The following is a 23,041-nucleotide window of genomic DNA, read 5'->3' as shown; positions in this document are numbered from 1 at the left end:
GTCGTTGGTCTGTCTAATGTTGACAGTGGGGTGTTAAAGTCTCCCACTACTATTGTATGGGAGTCTAAGTATCTTTGTAAGTCTCTAAGGACTTGCTTTATGAATCTGGGTGCTCCTGTATTGGGTGCATATATATTTAGGATATTTAGCTCTTCTCATTGAATTGTTCCCTTTTCCATTATGTAATGATATTTTTTGTCTCTTTTGGTCCTTGTTGGTTTAAAGTCTGTTTTATCAGAGACTAGGATTGCAACCTCTGCTTTTTTCTGTTTTCCATTTTCTTGGTAGATCTTCCTCCATCCCTTTATTTTGAGCCTATGTGTGTCTCTGCATGTGAGATGGACCTCTGGAATACAACAAACTGCTGGGTCTTGACTCTTTATCCTATTTGCCAGTCTGTGTCTTTTCATTGGAGCATTTAGCCCATTGACATTGAGGGTTACTATCGTTATGTGTGAATTTGATCCTGTCATTATGATGTTAGCTGGTTATTTTCTCGTTAGTTGATGCAGTTTCTTCCTAGCATTGATGGTCTTTACCATTAATTGATGGTGGTGTTTTAATTATAGTCATTCTAATAGGTGTGGAGTAGTACCTTATTGTGGTCTGAATTTTCATTTCCCTAATGGCTAATGATTTTGATATACTTTTCATATCTTTATCTGCCATCTGCATACCTTCTTTGTTGAAATGTTCATTCACATATTTTGCCTATTTTTAAAATTGTATTGTTGTTTTCCTACTATTGAGTTTTGAAAGTTATTTACATATTCTGGATATAAATTCTATGTTAGATATGCAATTTGCTAATATTTGTTCCCAGTTTCTATCTTGTCTTTCCTTTCTTAAATACTTAACGTTTTTGCAGAAAAAAATATAATTTTGATTAAGTCTAATTTATCTTTTTTTTACTTTTATGAGTTGGATTTTGATGTCATATCTAAACATTATCAAAAACATATGTTTTAAAATAAATATAGTTTCTGGTTTTGCATTTAGATCTATGATCCATTTGGGGTTAATTTTTCTATGGATTATACTCTGATATATAGCTTAAGGTTCATTTTTTTTGCATATGGATGTTCAGTTGTTCCATTTGTTGAAAAGATTATCCTTTATCCATTGAATTGCCTTAATATCTTTTTCAAAAATTGTCAATTTTGTACTTTAAAATGGTTAAAATGATGTATTTTATGTGATGTCTATTTTATCTCAATTAAAAAATCTATCTTCAAAAATAAAAACAGAAAGAAAGCGTACTTATATGAGAACTTAGAAGTAGCTATCAGTTACCTCTTACAGAAGAGATAGTTAAAAAAAAGGCTCAAATCTGAAGTTTGTTTGTTATCACTAATCAGGTTACTCAAAGAGAAAACAGATGCCGAAAGGAACTGAATTCAAATGTTCAGTATTCTGGTAAATCAACTGTGAAGACCTACAGCTTTCTTATGGTTCCATCTTTGTGTTGATAACACTACTCAATAGGTGATACTTGCGTGTTGTTGACAATATTGTCAATATTACATTAATTCCTTGAAAAACAAGTTTCATTGAGTAATCTAGGGAAAGGTTTCCCATATTTATGCCATAGGGCTATTGTTAGAATTAAATTAGATACAATACAGAAAACATCTAACGCTATTCCCGCCTCATACAATGAGTATCCTCAATGGAAGTCTATTCTCTAGTAAGAAAGGGCCCTTATCCAGAAATCTTTCTCTTTCATTTTCATTATGAGAGAAACTATATTTCTGGACCCAAATCACAATTTTCCTATTGCCTATGTTATCTTTGGTAAATAATAACCTACAGAAAAAGTTGTTTTGAGAAGTTGAGAAGTTGTTTGTAGTCAGAAGATTAAGAGATTCACATATCGTTCTATCCAGGAAATGATGAATAACATTTATATTAATAATTTTGACTACTATTTATCTGTGTATTTAAATTTATTTCACCTAACCAGCAGACTTATGAAAACGTTGAAAATGCATTGAAAATGCTCTAGTTCATCATTGATAATTGAGTATTGAATTGCACACCTTCTCTTTACCTCTGTCAAGTTCAAAGAGATTGTCCTCACCTTGTACCCTGTTTCTGGTACTGTTTACTTGCTCTACTTTCCTGTGTCTTTTTCTTGTCTTTATAGTTTTCTTTACTGGTCCCTTAGCAACAGCCATCTTGTGCCGAGTCCTGAATCCCATTTCAAGGGTCCTGTTTCTTGCCCAGCACCTTGAATTACTGCATAATTCTGGCTGTCAGATTTTCAGTTGCCTAGTTTAGACCGTTTGAACAGGCCAATTATTGTGAATTGATCTTTTTGATTGTGACTACTCTCTGCACCATTTTTACCTGACTGAGATGACTTTTGCTTTTCATTTTCAGGGGCAAGCTTAATTCCACTCAGTCTGTTATTGTGCACTGGCACATGGATGCATCTGTGTGGACACACACACGAGTACACAAATCTGCCTGCATTCTCAAGTCTGACCACATAAACTTGTATTACTTTTTGCACAGTAGCAGATGCCAGTACTTAAAGATTACTAAATCTAGATCCTTGCAGTGCAATACAAGCTTTTTAAATGCAAGTATGTTTTTTACATAAAGACCCTTTTATATTTACTTATGGAAACTCTCAATTAGGGATAAATGTACATGGTACCTGAGAATCTGGACTCTGGGTCAAGGCTTTTCACATTCACGTCCAAGCTCTATTACTTACAGGTTGTGATAGCTTAGCTAAATTATGTAATTTTTCTGCACCTCAGCTTCATCATCTCTACAATGAGGATGCTATAACTCTGTCATCATTAAACGAGTTAATGAATGCAAAATTTAGAATGCTGTCTGCTGCACAATAAATGTTCAATAAGTATAGGCTATTTTATTATTATATATTTATGCAAATGATCTTGCTCAAAACAAATTTTAACCTTGAAAAGATAATTCAGATTGTTATAAGTATAGCAATATTTAATCTTTAGATTTGACATAATCAAACAGCAATATAGACTTGGAAGTATTAACGCGTTGTTCTTGGAATCCAATGGAATTAATAAATTGGCTTCAGGGAGTTTATAAACCAAATAGAGAAAAAAAGAAGATGATTACATTTATTTCTGCTACTTAGAAACCATCTTTAAAAAATATGTGCAAATACGTTATGAAGTCATTATTTCTTCATGGTGGTACAATATACTATCTTAAATGATTATGTAAGTATTATAATACCTCTAAAAATGTGCATTGATAGGAGTTAAATAAATATATGATTAATTTTTAATTTTTTTTATATTGCACCAATCCCAGTTTATAAAATGTCTAAGAGAGAACAAAAAATTGCCTATATTATTTGATATAACTTTTGCCATAAAAGCTACCATCAATCTTGTACAGAAAGACACTAATGAACTCATACTGCAAAAATAATATAAAATGCAAAAATGGACAAATCAAAACAAAACAGAGGTAATCACATAGCAATTATGTTGTTTGTATTCAAAATCCAACTGGGTAGAAACAGTGACCTAGTTTTTAACAATTAGATGTATATTGATGATGTCAAAGAATTCCCTTTCTAAAAAAATCTACTGTTGAAATATGAAAAGGATGTTGACATTTTCAAAATAGTCTCAAGATTCTTTGCTAACCAAAATAACAATGGGAAAAGTCATGTACTTTGTAGTATGATAGACAATTTTTAGTGCCTGCACACATTGAAACTGTCTGTCTGTCTATCTATCTATCTATCTATCTATCTATCTATCTATCTACCTACCTACCTCTGTATCTATATCTCTGTCTCTCTATATATATTTTTGGGGGGGATATAGGAGGCGTCTTCAGCACTACCATTGCTGAGAAATTTCTGCTGCTATATCTTTATTGATAGCTGGTATTATCTTTTATTTTTTTCCTGAAATTGGAATAAAATATTCTAGTATTTTATTAATATATATTTTCTTTATCAGTCCATTTCTTGTACATGTTATTTTCTACTAATATATTGGGCTGTTTGGCTTTTTCTTATGGATATGTAATTCTTTATATATTCAAGAGAGCAATTCAATCTTAATTATATGTCGCATATGTCTTAATTGAGTTTGTAGTTTCTGTTATTATGTCTTTGAGGGATCATTTAATCAACATAGGTTCTTAATTTTAATATAGTAAGATTTATTAACAGTTTCTTCTTTAATTTTTGTGCTTTAAGAAGTTATTTCTAAACAAATCTCTTTCTATCCCAATTCCATAAATATATTTTCCCATATTAGGTTAGTGCAAAAAGCTTTTGCCATTTGATTAAAAAAATGGCAAAAACTACAATTACTTTTGCACCAACCTAAATAATTTATTCTAAAAGTAGCGGTTTTTCTTTCACATTTAAAGATTTAATTTATTTGAGATTGATTTCTACTGGACTGTAAGATAGGCATCTAATTCTTTTATTTCCAATATGAATAATCAATAATTTCAGTACCATTTATTGAAAAGTTCAAAAGTTCCCAAAGTACAATAATGCAAGCTGAGTCATGAATAAAATTTCCATCTATGTGTGGATTTGGCTTTATTATTCTCTTCTAGTAGTTTATGTTTTTATGTAGCTGTACCAACATTGCACTACCTTTATTCATGCTTAATTATAAATCCTGATATTTGATAAAGCAAATTCCCCCACTTAGGTCGTCTGTCTTGGATGTACTCGGTCCTTTGTTACTCCATGTCAATTTTAGATTTGTAACGATTATCATGTTTTACCAAATAAACAAACACACAGCTTTTATATATTAATTGCTATTGCACTATATCTAGTTGGGAAGAGTTGGTATGATTAAAATATTGGGTGGCATTATCTATACAAATATTTTATATATCTATTGTCATAGTGCATGATGCTAGTGTACAGAAGTGTAATTGAAGCTGTATATGTTGATTATGTAACTCAGAAACAAAGTAAATTTATTCACTAATTCTAATATTTATTTATATATTGCCTGTCACATTTTATGTAAACAATCATATTGTGTCATTCTTTCCAATCATTTTAGTTACTTTTTCTCTTATCCTTGACTAAAAATTTTTAGAACACAGCTTAATAAAGTTTCTTAATTCAAAGGAACACCTTCAGTGTTCACTATTAAATTCTGTTTGTGTGTGTGAATGTTATGTATTTGTATATGTATATACATACATACATATATATGGTTACTAAAGTTCTCCTTTATTTATTATTTTTCTTTTAATTTTTTAAATTCTATTAGAATGTGAGATAGGAGTCTAATTCCATTTTATCCAGATTCTGTTTTATCAAATATTGGGTATTCCATTTTTGTGTGTGTTTAAAATTTTTTGTTTAATGTTTTGCTTTAACCTGTTAATCTACTAATGAGTAGATTATACTAAGTGCTTCTTTTAAAAAACAACGTGGGTATGTTCAAACTTGTCTTGAATTGACCTTTATAAATTTTGATGAAGTCAGACTATTTATAACTTAGTTTGCATTTTTTATCTACAGGGTGAATAAGACACTGACAATTTTAATTCCTTAAATCTATGATTTAGTAGTTTTAGTTTCAAAGTTATACTGGTCCCACCCAATGAAATGAGTTCTGGAGGCTGGGTGCGGTGGCTCAAGTTTATAATCTCACCACTTTGGGAGGCTGAGGCAGGTGGATCACTTGAGGTCAAGAGTTTGAGACCAGCCTGGCTAAAATGGTGAAACACCATCTCTACCAAAAATACATAAATTAACCGGGCATGTTGGCGTGTTGGTGGGCACCTGTAATTCCAGCTACTCAGGATGCTGAGGCAGGAGAATTGCTTAAACCCGAGAGGTGAAGGTTGCAGTGGGCCAAGATCGCACCACTACACTCCAGCCTGAGCAACAGAACAAGACTCTGTCTCAAAAAAAAAAAAAAAAAAAAAAAAAAAAAAAAAAAAAAAAAAAAAGTTATCCTTTCCTATTCTCTGAAAGTGGTTTTGTAAAGTTGGAATTTTTTGTTTTTCTCCCTTAATGCTTGGTAACTCACCAGAGAAAACATTTTGGCCTGAGATTTTAATTGTGAGATTTTTGACAATTCGATTCTTTAAAAGTAATAGGAATATCCAGGCTTTCTCATTTTTCCGTGTCTCATTTGTTTAAATATGTTGGGCAATTGACTTCTGTGATCAAAGGAGTCAAATTTATCTTCATTTCTACAATTTCTTCAGCCTGTGTAGTCATGACTCTTTGATTCTGGATATTATTTAACGTGATTTGTTTTTAACAAATCTGCAACTATGTGGATGCTCTTCATTGTATGATTACTTTAATTTTTCTCTACTTTATCCTGTCCTTCAGATTTTTTTTTTTTTTTTTGGCCTGGCAGGGAGGTGTGACTGATTATACAGTTTTTTTTTTCTTTTTGATTGTTGTTGTTGTTGCTTTGTTTTTCTTGTCAGATTCTCATTTTAGAGATTTAATTTATTAATTTTAATCATTGTTTTCATTTATAATTTCCTGTTATATAACATGCCTTCTATCTAAAGTCACATTTATTCTATCTGAAGTGGATCATCTAACATTACCTTTAATAAAATGTTTGTGGAAAACACTTGCTCAATATATATATTTGCTGGCTCTAAATGCCTGCAGTATAAAAGTTATTACTTTACTATATTTGGCTTCCCTTTTCCGCAAGTATCCAACATCCAGTACCAAGTCATGTATCCAGCTAATTTTAATTTATCTGGCTGCTTTTATGTAGTTCCTTCAGAATCTTTGTAGAGTTTTTATTTTTATTTTCTAATTGCTAGAAGTTTTACTTAGTACTTTAAAAATCAGCTTGATTATTTATGATAGTTTCTTGTCCCTAACTAATACTTTCAAGCTTTTGTTTTAACTTATTTTAGCATATTGAACTATCTTTTCATTTTCTGTATCTGAAAATGTTATCTAAATTATTTGCAGAGGTTCTGCCTACTTTTTAAAATTTTATAAAATTTTAAAGGATCAAATACATATAAAAGGCACAAATATTATAAGTAGGCAGAAGGCTGAATTTTCACAAACTGAATTCTTGCTTATAACCAGTGCCCTGATCAACAAATCGGGCATTACTAGCACCATAGAACCCTCTTGTAACCTCTTTTGGACACTATCTAGTCTTTTCCTAAGGAGATTATTTTCTTCAGTGTTATGCTGTAGGTCAATTTTGCCTATTTTTATACAGTAATAACTATTTTGTTTCTGATTATGTTCACCCTTTTTATTTCACAAGACTCTTCCATTTTGTTTGCTGCAGTTGTGGCCCGTTCATTTCCTTGGCTGAAGAATATTTTAAGTATCTGTAGAATTCTATTCTACTGCTGCTGTGCATTTGCATAGCTTCTAGTTTGTGGCTACTCCCAATGCATTGCTATTTGTCCATGCGTGTCTTCATTTTTGACGGGTATGCCCTAGAAGAGGAATTATTGGGATATAGGAGACGTACATGCTCAGCTTTAATACACACTTCCAGTTTTCCAGGGATTAAACCAATTTACACTTTCACCAGTGTCATAGGAAAGTTCCAGTTGCTACACAACCTCACAAATATTTACTGTTCCCCATCATTTAATGTTATTATTTTTAAAATCAACTTTTTAATTTTAGAATCTTTTTTGATTGTAAAGAATTAGGATTATAGTCATGATTTATATATACTTCTGTGTCAGAGTTCTTAAAGTCATTTTCAGCAAGAAGGCCAGCAGGGAATCTAGTTCTGGCTAGGCAGGGAATTCTAGCAGAAGGTAGTTCTGCTAGAAATAGAAGTTTAAATTCATTCTTCAGTTCACTTCAATACAACCTCAAACCCACCACAGTTGTGTTGCCCAATCCAGTGAAATGCCTTTCTTCTCTTAGACTTTACCTAACAGCAACTTTTGCCAAGGTCATTTACTCTTTCATTTTGAAATAGTTTTATCCTTTATCTTTAATCATTTTCTTTTCTTTTTTTTTTTCCCCACTGGACACTCCTTGACAGACTCTTTTTACTTCTTCCATTTCCACAATCAGATCACTAAAATTTGGTTTGTATCATTTCTCACATGTTCAGTATCTCATCCTGCTCCAAACTTTCAAATAGTTTTTATGGTAATGACTCTCAAACATCTGTATCAAGCACAGATCTCTTTGCTGAACTTCATATCTTTTATCCTAGTGCTTGCAACATTCTCACTTGAATATTTCATAAGCTTCTCAAAATTATTATATCCAATTATATCGTGATTTTTTCTGGTTTTCCAGGTTAGGACTTTACATGCACTTTATCTCTTTTAGGACAACTCATTAGTGCTTTTTTATCCTCATGTCTCATCTAAGATATTGCCTGCAAAGATTGGCTTTTCCCTACTTAAATAGCTTCCAAATCTGTGAACTCTATTTTATTACTATGCTTGTATTTTTTTGAGCAGTTTTCACAGCCTGCTTTATTTTCATTATATATTGTCTTGCATATTTCTAAGTAAGCTCTATGGAAACAAGATTCACATATGTCTTCATCATTGCTGTATCCTTAGCAGGTGTCACAATCGCAATCAATAGCACTTGTAAATACTTACAAAACGTTTGTTGGGTGAATGCTACTCCTAGAGGTTTTTAAGTCTTCTGGAGGATATAATAAAGTATCAATGTCTTAGTGACTTGGACAGCAGAATAAAAGAAGGAAAACTGCAGATTCGACTGAATATAATTTTATTAATGATCTTGATTCTTACAAACGCATTCCTTATCATGACATGGCTATTTCAAAGACCTAGGTCTGCTCAGTGACGACTTGTTATTTAAAACACACAGAAATTGGTGTGACTTGAATTCAACTCAAGGAATATTGAAAAAAATTTAATATTGCCTTGTAAAAGTCTATATTGGAATATAAGAGCTGTGATAACGGCATGGATTCCATTTATTAATAAATATGCTTATAAGAAAACATTTTTCTTATGTATTTCCATCAAAAATGATTTTAGAGTGGACTGAATGTCAATGACAATATGTACATTGCTAGGTCAAAGACAAATTCAAAATATCCTTTGTGCATTCACACGAAGTTTTTTATTCAAATTTAGTGTTTGATCAGAATTGAAGGTTACTTATTAATTTACTGACCTATTTGCAATTTACTTAATTTTTAAAACGTTGTTGTTCTTTAGCCTGTATGATAAACAGTGATAGCCAGTCATTGTAAAAATTGATTTTAAATTTTAGCTTATGTAGAAAATATTCTTCCAATTCAATAAAATAATTTTATTTCAATTTGCATTTTGCTGAAAGAAGAAAGGAGAAGATAAGTGGATAAGTGGATTGAAGATGAAGTGGATTGGCAATTTTTTAAAAAATGTGACTATCAGAGGTATCTGTCAATCAAAAAAAGAACAGATACCACTGTTATTAAACCACCACAGTGTATTTAGTCTTGCTTTTTACTACTGGCTTTACTATACATCAGCACATTTTTTTGCAGTCAGAAAATTGCCTTCAACCATTAAACATTTTTTTTTTCCTCTGCGCCTGGTCCTTTGGGGAAAAAAGACAATGATAGCTGTTCTTCCATCTACTTTTGGAAATACTAATGTTAAAGTTAACTAAAGAATGGTGAAACACTAAGGCATCTTCAACAATCAATATTTGTATGTTAAATGCAAATTGAAATTATTTGTATTTGCTCTAACACAATTCTTTTAATCATAAACTAATCATCTGGCAAATTCAGCAATATTTACAATCCTTTATTTACAAAGATTCTTTATTTTAATAAAATTTCATTGTTTGTGAAAATTCTCAGATGAGTTCATGTAACCACATTTAATGCCTCATAATGCTTTGCTCAAATTGGTTACTTCTTTGTAAGATGTTGGCAAGCCACTATATAAACAACATGTCCATGCAGGCATTCAGAGGAGGAAGATAATAAAATTCTGGTTTAACGTACTAATTAGAAATCTACTGGGGCTTTCCAATTCAATTGTAATAGTTTAGCTGGTAGGTCACACAGACAGAATGTGCATATTTACATTAAAATACTTTCTATTATTATATTTATATGCAATGATTTGACTGAGCCCACTGATTTTTCAAGCTCAAATGAGAACCTAAAGCAAGATTAAATGAAGAAAGTATGGTGTTAATATAAAAAATTATAAGAATTTAAATAAAAATTAAATTATTGCTATATTGTTGCCAGTTCCTTCTACATTATTGTGTTAATCATGAAGTAATTTGCAATAATTATCATTTTATTCCATTTTAATATGACAACACCATGTGCAAAATTGTCTTTGTAATTCAACAGTGATTAACAAGATTATTATTTTCAAAACTCCAAATTTTTCACAGAAAATTATGGCAAAATTGTTGATGTTTTTTATTCTCACAAAAGGGTAATTTAGTCACTCACTAAAGTAACAACAAAAACTCATCATTTATGCATCCCTGACTAATATGACCATCTTATTGTCTATTTTTTTGTATAGTGACACAAATTCTGAGAATATGATGCATAAATGGACTCATCATGTCCATCAAATGGCAAAGGATGTGACTAGATCCTTTTAGAACTCTGCCTTCATTTCTGAGAGCTACTCCCAAATAATCCACTGAACTTTATGTTCAGTGCCCCAAACATGAGCTTGCACTTGCACACATGTATGCATATACATTGAAGTTTTTCTTTGGCATGCAAAAATGTGTTATATAGTCATATATATGTGTGTGTGTGTGTGTGTGTGTGTCAGAGTCTTTTTAAACAAATATGATGATTTAGAATTAGGTTTAATGATGTGTGATAACAACAGAAATCAGATTAATTTATTTTTAGCAACTTAAAATATTTACTAGGACAAATAGAAAAACAAAAATCTTTGTGGGAAAGGTTGTATAATGTCACACAATGAAATAAAGTTCAGGATTTTAGAGTAGAAAGAGAATTTAGAGATATTCTAGATTTGTCTTTTCATTTTAAAAATGAGGAAATGTGGTCTGCAGAAGTCAACTGATTTACTGAAGAATAGATAGATAAACAACCACCTTTCTTTCAGTTTCATATTATTTTAAAAATTGTTTCTCTCCTATGATGTATTCTTTTTTTATAGCTTGTGATGGTTAATTTTATGTGTCAGCATGATCATGCTAAGGGATTCCCACACAGCTGGTAAGACATTATTTCTGGCTGGGCACCGTTGCTCACGCCTGTAATCCCAGCATTTTGGAAGGCTGAGGCGGGAGGATCACCTGAGGTCAGGAGTTTGAGACCAGCCTGGCTAACAGGGTGAAATCCTCTCTCTACTGAAAATACAAAAAATACAAAAAATTAGCCAGATATTCGGGAGGTCGAGGTAGGAGAATCTATTGGACCCAGGAGGCAGAGGTTGCAGTAAAGCCGAGATCATGCCATTGCACTCCAACCTGAGGCAACAAGAGCAAAACTTGTCTCAAAAAACAAAACAAAATAAAAAATTATTACTAGGTATGTCTGTGAGGGTTTTTCCAGAAGAGATTAGCATTAGAATCAGTAGTCTGAGTAAACATTTGTCCTCACCAACCTGGGCATGAATTATTCAATTCAGTTAGGGCACAAATAGAACAAAAAGGTGGGAGATGAAAAAATTTTCTCTCTCTTCCTGAACTGGGACATCCATCTTCTGAATTACACCACTGGCTTTCCTGAGTCTCCAGCTTGCAGATGGCAGATGGTAGGACTTTTCAACTTCCACAATCATTTGAGTCCTTCCTTCTAATAAATTTTGCATACACACACACACACACACACACACACACACGCGCGCGCTATCGGCTCTGCTTTCTCTAGGGAACACTAATATCTAGCAATAACCCCGAATATTATGTCCACTCATTCATCCATTCATTTATTCATTGATTCTATGCCTATTTCTATTAGAATATAAGCTCTATGAGGGCAGAATCTTGATCATTGTATTCTCATGGCTTGAACAGTGTTCAGCAAAAATCTGTGTATCTGTGTGCAATAAATGAACGTTGAATAAATGAATTAATTCATGACCACAATTACGCCTTAAACGATTGTATTCCAACTTCTGTCCAAACCACTCTAGAGGTAGTGCTCTGGCAAAGTTTACAGTTAAACTTTATTTCAAAATGTAAATATGTTTTCTTAGATCTTTTCCTTAATCTTTGCATTATGTATTTATTTTGAACTACAATTTGCATACAATAAAAATGCATGGGTTTTAACTATTTCTGAGCAGCTTCTATAACTAACTCATTCAAAGTACAGAGCACTTCCATTACCTTAGCAGTTTTCCTTTTGCTTATTTTCAGTCATTCTCCCTGAAATGTAACCACTGCTATGATTTCTTTTATCATAGATTAGTTCCATTTGTTCTTGAACTTTATTTAAATTAAATCATAGAGTAGTACACTTTTTTATCTGCATTATTTTAATCACATCAATATTTTTTGAGCTATATCTACCATGTGTCATGCTTCTGTCATTTTTTCCTTTTTATTGCAGTGTAATATAACATTGCATGAATACACCAAAATTTGTTTATTCATTCTCCTGTTCATGGACACCTGGGGTCTTTTATATCTTGTGCTATGCACATTCTAATACAAAGCTTTTGTGTGTATTATATATGTTTCTATTTGGTGTTGTGGGCAAATGTATAAACAAAGAGTTGCTGGAGTATAGAGTAGTCTTATATTTATTTGTTTGTTTCTTTGTTTTATTTATTCGAATATTTGCCTTTTATTGCTGGAATTCTCAACTGATCTTCATGGCACTCAATGGAGAAAGAAATATGTTCCAATAACTTATCTTCAAAGTTAGTTTACAAGGGTGTTTGCTTGTCAAAATCTTCCATTCACTAAAATAAAACAATTTGTGATGCATCTGAAAAAAAGCATGCCTACATTTTCTCTAATTGCTGGGTATCTCAACTTGTCTTAAAATGGCCAGGTAAAGAATCATGTTCCTGTAACATATTCTCAAGGTGAGCTTACAACAGTAAACTTTTTCCAAACATTTTCATTCATTCAAACAGAACAGGTTGTGATTAATCTTTAACATGGCATGCTTACATTTGCTTTCTTTTTGCTTCATATATAAATTCATGGCACATGAACCAATATAGAAAGGAACATGTTCTAATGACACATTATCAATGTTTGCTTATAAAGGTTTTTCTCTGTCAAACACTTCCATTCACTGAAAGATATGAGTTTATGATGTATCTTATAGGAAGTCTGCTTACATTTTCTTTTTATAGTTTTAATATATAAACCTGTGTAATATGAACAAATGGAGGAAAAAAACATGTTCTAATAATGTATTCACAATGTTTGCTTGCACATTTTTTCTCTGAAAAAGTTTTCCATTCACTATTAGAAAACAGTTTATTATGTTTTATTATGCATTTCAAATATATATTTTATGATGGATTCAAGGGATACATGTGCAGACTTTGTTACATGGATATATTGCTTAATGATAAGGTTTGAGCTTCTAGTATACCCAACACCCAAAAAGTGAACATTAGGTAGTTTTTCAACCCTCAACTCCCTTCCAACTTCCTTTCTTTTGGTGTCCCCAGGGTCTTATTTCTTTATGTTTATGTGTACGCATTGTTTAGCTCCCACCTATAAGTGAGAACATGTGGTATGGTATTTGATTTTCTGTTTCTGAGTTATTTCACTTAGGATAATGGCCTTCAGCTCCACTCATGTTGCAGCAAAGAACATGATTTACTTCCTTTAATGACAGCATAATAATACATGAAATATATATATAAAATACGTATATATCATATATCATATATATGATACATATATCACATGCAATACATCTATACAAATATGTAATAGATTTATTTCACATATGTATGAAAGATATATTTCATATAATATATAGTAATTATACATAGGTATTATATATTTTATAATATAAAATTTGTAATATATATAATACATATGTATTATATATTTTTATATATGAAATATATATTATATATTTTATATGTATTTCATGGAATACTATACTATAGTACTATACCATACTATACTATGATACTAAGCTATACTAAAATATATGTATAGGATACCTATATTTCAAATATGTATTTCATATTGCATACATATGTATCCTATATACCACTTTTTAAAAACTCAATAATCTGTTGATGGAAATGTAGGTTGATTTTGTGACTTTGTTGTCAGGAATATTGTTGCAGTAAACATACAAGTATAGATGTCTTTTTTATGTAAAGATTTCTTTTGCTTTGGGTAGATACCCAGTAGTGGGATTGCTGCATCAAATGACAGTTCTATTTTTAGCTCTTTGAGAAATCTCCATGTTGCTTTCCATAGAGATTATATTAATTCATATTCCCATCAACAGTGAATAAGGATTTCCCTTTTCCTACATCCTCACCAACATCTCTCATTTTTTGTCTTTAATAATAACAATTCTGACTGGTGAGAGACGGTATCTTGTGGTTTTAATTTGCATTTCCCTTATGATTAGTGATGATGATCATTTTATCATGTTTGTTGGCCACTTGTATGTCTTCTTTTGAGAAATATCTGTTCATGTCTTTTGCCCACTTTTTAATAGGATTATTTGTTTTTTTCTTGTTGAGTTGTTTAAGAAACAACTTTTCATTTTGTTGATCCTTTGTACCCTTTTTGGGCTCTCAATCTCATTTGATTCCGCTTTGCTCTAATTTTTGTTAATACCTTTTTTTTGGGGGGGGGTCTGGTTTTGGATTTGGTTTGTTCTTGTTTTTCTAGTTCTTTGAGGTGTGACATTAGGTTGTTAATTTGAGATCTTTCTATCTTTTGATGTAGGCATTTAATGCTAAACATTTTTCTCTTACTATTGCTTTTGCTGTATCCCAGAGAGTTTGGTATGATGTATCTCTATTTTTATTCATTTGAAATAAAATTTTATTTCTTCCTTATTTTTTTTGTTTATCCAAAAATTATTAGGGAGCAGTTGTTTATTTTCCATATATTTGAGTAGTTTTGAGATTTCCTTTTGGTTGTGACAGAGTTGAGCACAGCTGGACAACCAAGCTCTCCCACAACTACCTCAATGACCAGCGCAGGCATCAGCCCTAAGAGGGTGGCTGGGAAGCTCCTAGTGAAATGCACCAAGCTCTCTACGGATGGGGAGGTGGCTGCACCAACCCATGTCCTAGACAGGCAGGAATACAATCTGTTTCCCTATCACACCTTTGACCCAGGGTTCATGACTCTCAGTTCAGACACACACCATCATCCGTCTCCAGTGTAGGTGAGAGCCACAGAAAACATCTGCCTTCTGGTTCTCTGTGAGGTGTCTTTGGAGTGGAGCCTCTTCACTCAGCCCAATGCAGACATATTTGTGTCTCCCTTGTTTTCTCATGTGGGATCACTGCTGCTTCATGTAGAGATGAAGAGGAGTTCACCTTTCAGCACATGCAAGTGAATGTCAGCTGTGGTGGTGTTGACTGGTTGGGTTGGCCTGATAATGGACCCTTGAGAGAGTGCTTAGATGCCATCTGTAGTGGACTGGGCCACACAAACCCCCAATCCGCATGTCCCTATATGGTCCCTTGGACAATGGTGTCCCAGTACAGGAGGGAATGGACCAGTAACAGGCTAGTCCCAACTCCATTGGGAGTTGCTCTCAGGCCTCCAGTGTTCAGGTGCTGGTTGTGGTAGGGAGGGGTGTGCTGGTTCCAAGGTCACCAACAGTGCTTTCAGGTAGGTATAGGCAGAATGCTCAGGCAGCAGCAGAATGCTCAGGCAGTGGGAGCCCCAGGGCAGATCATCTGCTTATGGGAGCTGGGCTTTCAAAAGGATTCCCAGCCTCAGTTTAAATGATCATGCAGGAGCAGAGCAACTGTACTGTGGGCCTGTCAGTGGGGAAGGCAGATCCGCTCAGTGGGAGCACTGGAGACAACCAACTGTTGGGTGCATGCTCACTTGCACCTCCATCCCACAGGAACAGTGGGTGGGGCTATCCTTCATGGAGGTGTGTGAAGGTACCCTATCTCCCACTATTCCCCTGGCCCAGCAGCCCTGTGCAGGCTCCAGGCAGCTCCCTGTGTTAGCCTAGAGATCCAGGGGCACTGAGGGAGGTCTCCCACGACTAGGATTGTAGAGGTCTCTGGCGGAATTGTGAAACCCCAGGGGTCTCTCACCTACTCATCCCTTCCCCATGTGAGGCAGCCTCTCTTGGATCCTCGCTGCTCCCAGCCCAGCAGGCTGCCCAGTTCTGATCTCCTCTGCTTTCTGTGATGCCCTTCAGTTCTCTGTTGAATTCCAATGTCCTCTCATAGATGAGCTACCTGAAGTCTTAATATTTACTCACTATTTGGATTCCTCTCCATGAGAGCAGTGCCCATTAGCTGCTTCTAGTCAACTTGCACCAGAACTAGTTTTATATGTAAATTGAAAGGATATTACCACAGAATTTTCCAGAACACAAACAGTAGCATGGGAGTTATTCCATATTTTCTCTATTTCTTTTAAAAGCCTTTTTGTTTTAGCCATTTGATTTGGTGTTTAGGGGCATCTGGTAATTGTTTAATTTGTATTACTGTAATGACAAATGCTGGAGAGCAACATTTCTTATGCTTATTGTTATTCCCCGGGCTTCCATATTTGACCTCTACTCTGCATATTTTCCATGGCTTTAAAAGCATCACAGCATAAGTATTTATTGCATCCAAATATCCTTCTTTTATCTCACTTCTTAACTTTCTATTAGTGATCACAATCATCCCTTGGATACCTCTGTTGGATTTATGGTCCCTCAAGTTTCTTGCCTTCTCTGGGACCAAAATCAGTGTCAAATAACCAGAAACTATTCTTGTGATTTCTGTTCTCTGGAATGGGACCTTTGATTATTAACCACTGCCAAGACACATTTCAAAATTGCTATACTTTCAGGAGACAGGTGTGGGTTGGGAGGCATGTGTGGGATTTCTCTTTTGTCACAGAGATATCTTAGTCTATGTCTTACTTCCTTGATTCCATTATAATTTTTTTCCAGGAGTATGAAATTCTAAACTCTTGCAGTCAGAGAAGATTGCAAATTCTAGGAAAACAAGCTGTATTCAATTCATTAATTGTGATTTCAACCAGCAGTGCATAATGATACCTTCTCCATATATTGCAGAATCCTATTTCTGTAATACTCCTAATTAGATACCTGTTGTTTCATTCATATCTGTAATAATTTCCTATAGTAGGTTCTCAATAGGTATATCTTAATATATTAATTTAATTAATTCATTTACTTCATTCATATTAAATATTTATTGAGTATCTATATTGTATATATTGTATAGATAGTTGTACTATAACAATGGGAAAAAAAGACAAAAATCTCTAATGGAATAAACATGATTTTATATATATACTTGCAAATATAACTCAACTTTAGCCTATTGGATTGCTTCTAATTTTTCAGTCATACTGGCCTGAGTGTTTCTCTCTCTAACCACAGCTTTCTCTGAATCTTGGATTTGTCCAACTCTCATGGCCATTATAAGCACATTGTGCCTAAACATTTGCCTAAAGAGATAATTTTTATCCCCCCAAATTCCATAATGATAATTTCTACCACATTAAGCCATAGGCATGTGATATTGCTAAATCCTAGTGATAGAATAAACATAAAATAATTGCTTTCACAATTGGATTTCTCACAACTTGCATTTTGAATATTGTTTTCCAATTGTTTTGTGATCTATAGAATAATATTTGGAAAACAAAACAGCATAGAACATTTAGAAATATGTTAAGCCACTTTGAAAATGGATAATAGACCTTGAAAATATATATTTTGATATAGAATAATTTGTATGAGATTATATTTTGTAACAGCACAGGTTAAATAAACTATCTGAGTTTTTCTAATTTAAAAATAAGTTCTGTAAGGTTGATGACAGAAAATGGTAAGGTTAATTGGAAAGTCACATAATCAATAAGCAAACATAGTCACTCCTTTAGAGTGAGGCAGCTTTAGACCTTTACAAGTTTAGCAGAATCATTTTTTTTCCTACCACAAGATCCTTTGCTACAATGACTTGTCCTTGCTTTTGAAAGAAGGAATAAGAGGCAGAGCAGGGTGTCTCATGTCTGTAATCCCAGCAGTTTGGGAGGGTGGGTGGATCACTTGGGGCCAGGAGTTTGAGACCAGCCTGGCCAACATGCTGAAATGCTGTCTCTACTAAAAGTTCAAAAATTAACTGGGTGTAGTGGCAGGCACCTGTTGTCCCAGCTTGGGACAACAAGTCCCAACAACTACTTGGGAGGTTGAGGCATGAGAATCACTTGAACCCGGGAGGTAGAGGTGGCAGTGAGCTGAGATTGTACCACTGCATTCCAGCCTGGGCAACACAGCAAGGCTCTGTCTAAAGAAAAAAAAAAAAAAAAGAGAAGGAACACCTGTACAATTTTTTAAGGTAAAAGAAAAAAGTATAAGAATAACCAATATTAGTCAAACACTTCTAGTCTTCTAGTGCATTAAGAAAATTTCATGGTTTTCTTACTTTGCCTGTGGTTTAGAGAATGGGATTTTCTTTACTCTTCTGTTTCTTAACTGTGCGACTTTGGGTAAGTTTCATTGGTAAAGTGGAGCTAATGATGCTTTTAAAGAATAATTTTGATGATTCTATTGAATGCCTGCAAGACACAGTGCTATACATATCGTTGGCACTCAATAATTTTTTAGTTTCTTTTATCATGAACTATAGTGAAGTAGGGTGTTACTTATCCTTATTGTAGATGAAAAGACTGAAGTTCAGATACATTAGGTGGTGGAAGCAAGCATATACAACTGTTAGGTAATAGAGTTGAAATTTACTCTAAATATTTCCACTCCTCAAAGCTGCCTTCAATGACTAAAATGAAATCATGGTTTTGTTTTGTTTTGTTTTGTTTTCCTACCTAATGTGAAAGGTGGAAATGCTTGTAGAGGAGTGGGAAGACATTTGGATTTAACTAGGCTTATTTGATACAGCTAAGTTCTTGGTGACCAGTGAATTCAAACCTGGTCAACCATTAAAACACTCGGAGTCTGAAAATAAGCTTGCCATTGATAAATTTTGATATATGAATTGTGCATACACCCAGACACACATATATATTTAATGTGGGTCTCCATATGTGACTAAGAGCTTAATTTCTTTCATTATATTTATAAAAAATATTCACATCATCTTTAAGTTGGAATACAAAGTTCACTTAGTTACTCATATATTATTAATTGTATTATAGACTGATAACTTCAGAAATTGTGTTTTTATCCCTTAAATCTTTGAATTTCAGTTAATTTGATTAATTTTCAGAATGCATTGTGTGTCTTATTTATAATACATCAAATAATAATAATTTTTCTCTACAGTTTACTGCAAGCATTTTAGAGTTCTCTTTTGGTTTTAACCCATATCAAGAAAAGGAGGTATATTAAGCCACTATTTGCTACCAATTGTTAATAGAAAATATGAGTAAGAATCCTCATCAATCTTCCTGTCCCGACAATTCATTGTAGTACTTTTCTACTTGGTTCATGAGTGGCGCCATGTATTCATTTTTAAATTGCAATTTAGATTCTTCATACTAAATCATTTTGATAACGTATTTTTTCCCCCTTTGGAGCTTAAAGAACACAAGTTTTGACTCAGTTTGAAGCAAATAATCCTCTTAATAAAAAAGATGACCTTAGCCACAGTGTTTCTTTGATTTTTTTGGTACATGTGTTAATTAGAAATGAGTCAATGGTAGCAGGAAGAGTTGATACACAATTTAATTACATTTCCTTGAAATAATGGGTAACTGATACATTATATTTCTCAAATATACAGTAAGAACATTTCGGTATTATTAGTAAGAATTTAAGATGGTGTAAGTAATAGTTTAACTTGCATTAGATGTATTTTTCTAGGTTTAATTTTAATTGAAGTATGATAAGAATAACATTCTTTCAGAATTTGTCTGATGTGTTTAAAACTTTTTCAGAAAATGAGATTTTTTTGGTTAAAACTACAAGGAATTTAATACAGAACAAATAGATTAGTAAACAGAAAGGCATCTTATTTTAACCCTAATTAGAAGAATAATCTTGAAACATTTTGAAAGTCTGAAGATGACCCCTTCATAAGCTTTTTATACATGGCTTAAATAGGTGCTAAAATAATTATCCTTTTATATGTCCAAATATTATGTATATTCTGAATTACATTTAGATTGCATTAGAGGAAGTAATCTAAGGTTTAATATCAGCTATGAGAATTTTTTCATATTTAAAACCTGTTGGAATATATCTGACTCTCTATCCCTAATTAGACTTTGTCTACATTTATAGACCCTCTATACCATGGCCATGGAACCAAAATTTTGGGCAGTTAGCACAAAGTCTATTTCTCTGTTATACCACCACTCAAATTCTAAGGATATAATTCCATGAAATGAATTACTTCCCTTTCTGATTAAATGGTCTAGGATAGATTTTTATAATCTCTAAATGATCCACACTTGATATAAATGTAAATACTCCCTGACACAAGAATATTTAAATAAACTATGGTATAATTATTCTATGGCATATGATGCAGTATTAACAATAATGTATTAAATTTCTAAGTTTTAAGATGAATATAGAAAATATATTATTACATTAACAATTTGCAGAACAATAAAAATGATCTTTTTATTTAAAAAAGCAATATTCAAGAAAAATACAAAGCTGTATGTACATGTATAAATGTTCGAAAATATTCTGGTTTTTTTTGTTTGTTTGTTTGTTTTTTGTTTTTTTTGAGGCAGAGTCTCACTGTTTCCCAGGATGGAGTGGAGCACCACAATCACAACTCACTGGAACCTCGACCACCCAGGCTCAAGCAATCCTCCCACCTTAGCCTCCTGAGTAGCTGGGACTATAGGCATGCCTCATCATGCCAAGCTCACTTTTTATAATTTTTTGTTGAGACAGGGTTTCACTTTGTTGCCCCCCTGGTCTCCAACTCCTGGGCTCAGGCGATCATCCTGCCTCTCAAAGTGCTGGGATTACAGATGTAAGCCTTTTGTTTGTTCATTTGTTTTTTGCTATTGTTGTTGTTTGTTTGTTTGTTTGTTTTTGGATAATGAATACTTCTGATTAGAGAGGTGGATTTTGAGGATTTTGAGAAAAGAGCATGAGAAATTTTGTGGTTTTTTCCTCTAAACTTTCATGTTAGTTTTTATGGTAAATTCACCCCAAAATACTATTTGTGTTTTGTAACTTACACATTTAATATGTCATGAGAGATACCATATTGTACACAACCCCTTGCCATCTTTCTAGTACTTCCTTAATATCCCTCTCTCCAACAATTTGTTTTACCTCTTACAGTGTTAAATAGTTTTACCTCCTTTTCGAAAACCTTGTCACCTGACAACCTCACCAATCCCATAAAGACTTAGCTAACCAACACAGGCAAGTCCTGTAACTTTTGAGACTACCCATGAAGGGACTAAACCTCCTCCAAAAGATGAGGATGGAAGGGAGCCCCACTTAAAAATTATATCTTTACTGCAATATGCATAGAAGTTCGGTACATTTTCTAGATCAAGGTGAAGTTATTTTAGTGTATATTGATTATTGTCAGAGATTTCTTCAAGGCCCAACTATTTATTCACAACTATATTGTAAGCATATAAAAGAATTCTTGGCACATGGTAGATTGCTAATAAATATCTCATAATAAATTTCTGAAGGACTTAAGCTGTCCTTTCTTTTGTGTCAAGATATTTATTTTCAGATCAAACACTCTCTGTCAGATGCCTCACCTATTAACTAATTAGGCACCCAGAGCTTTCCACATAGTACAGTGCCTGAACCATGGTAGTGCCTTTAACTATATAGTACATGAATTAATGAATTGATGGACAAATAGATGAAGAATAGATTGATGAACGTTCTTGTAACCAAAGCATTATATTACTCTATTTAAAACCAGCATAAAACTATCAAAAAGAATGCTTCTGCTGACAAGTGACTAACCTCATGGGATATTTATTTCAACCTTCTTACTAATTGAAGCAAAATTAATTTGTTTTATTAGAAAATATTTTTGGTAAAAAATCTTATTTTCCTATAGTATTGACAAAATAGTATTTCTCTTGATCTATAATGATGATGGCAGCTATGGCTTATTTCACTGTTGAATAAGGCTCACTAGAGAAATTATCATTGAAGTTGCTAGTACATTTCTGTTACTTTTGAATCTTAGAAAATACTGGGACTACAATGTAGAAAAGTTACTTTTTCAACAAAGATCTTGTACGTTTTATAAAAGAGTGTAAGAAATAATATTTTGAAAATTTATTGAAGTTTTTAAAAAATTATTGTTTTGCCTTTTATTGTAGGGGATTCATAACTTCTTTACTTTCAAAGGCACACATGTGTCTCTAAGGAATTACTGGGTGGTTATTGGATAGTTTGTAATGGCAAAATTTAGCGTTCAGGAACTTGGAGTCTGCATAGACAAACTCTGGAAAGTTAGACTTTGGTAAAACTATTCACATTTTTTTAACCCCTAAAAAATATAAAGCCATGACCAAACAGACATTTAATTTCATGATAATCTCGAAAAAGATTATGATTAGGAATCCAGATATAGTGGATGGAAAATCTCTTCCAGAAAAGCAGGAGGAATACCAGAATAACTCTTAGATTCTGTAGACCATGGGAAGAAGAAAGGAATTGGAGATAGGATAAGCAGGAGGTAATGCTTGTCATTAATTGCCTATCTTTCTGTAGTAGGATCCTCCATGGCTAGAACTGTTAGATTCACTGAAGGGAAAATCAGATGCAGAAGTGTTTCATCACACTTGCTGGTTTTTTTTTTTTTTTTTTTTTTTGACAGAATCTCACTCTGTTGCCCAGCCTGAAGTGCAGTGGCAAGATCTCAGCTCACTGCAACCTCTGCCTCCCGAGTTCAAGCAATTCTCCTGCCTCAGCTTCCCGAGTAGCTCGGATTACAGGTGCCTGCCACAACACCTGGCTAATTT

Source organism: Theropithecus gelada, chromosome 1 (assembly GCF_003255815.1).
Source record: "Theropithecus gelada isolate Dixy chromosome 1, Tgel_1.0, whole genome shotgun sequence".
In the NCBI taxonomy this organism is placed as follows: Eukaryota; Metazoa; Chordata; class Mammalia; order Primates; family Cercopithecidae; genus Theropithecus; species Theropithecus gelada.
The sequence above is the reverse complement of the archived record's forward strand: the minus strand, read 5'-3'. Positions refer to the sequence as shown.